Below are 549 nucleotides of genomic sequence, written 5' to 3' on the forward strand. Positions count from 1 at the left end.
GGGGCATGGAGTCTCCTGTCCCCCCCAGACCCGAGCCCCACCAGACACTGTCACACCCCCTCAAGGGACTGGCTGTGGGTGCTGAGCCAGCTCCAAGGCACAGCCCCCATTTTATAGGGAAACGAGGAGTTCTGGGAATGTGGGGTTGGAATCTAAGGGGAAAATAAATCACTGCTGAATTCACCAAGTGCTGAATTAACCACCACAATCCCCACCCTGGCTTTACACCTTCCACTCGATCACGTTGCTAGTGAGACAGTTTCACTTCCATCCTCCCCCTTCCCAACCTCTCCCACCCCAAACACAACCTCCTCCAACCCAAACCCTCCTCCCTCCCCATCCCAACCTCTCCCACCTTGAGTCCAACCTCTTCCACCCCAAACCCAACCTCTGCCACCCCAAACCCTCTTCCCACCTGGAACCCAACCTCTTCCACCCCAAACCCGACCTCGCCCACCCCAAACCCAAACTCTCCCACCCCAAACCCTCCTCCTCCCACCCCAAACCCTCCTCCTCCCACCCCAAACCCTCCTCCTCCCACCCCCAGCC

General features: G+C 58.8%; 1 protein-coding gene across 1 annotated transcript in view; it reads left to right on the forward strand.

Annotated features, from left to right (window-relative positions):
• AMPD2 (adenosine monophosphate deaminase 2) overlaps positions 1-549 on the forward strand; it is a gene marked incomplete at its 5' end in the record, with an annotated part of 14,149 nt that overhangs the window by 615 nt on the left and 12,985 nt on the right. The gene's annotated exons all lie outside the window — the stretch shown is intronic.

The sequence above is a fragment of the Chaetura pelagica genome, unplaced genomic scaffold (assembly GCF_000747805.2).
Source record: "Chaetura pelagica isolate M959 unplaced genomic scaffold, ChaPel_1.0 scaffold2568, whole genome shotgun sequence".
In the NCBI taxonomy this organism is placed as follows: Eukaryota; Metazoa; Chordata; class Aves; order Apodiformes; family Apodidae; genus Chaetura; species Chaetura pelagica.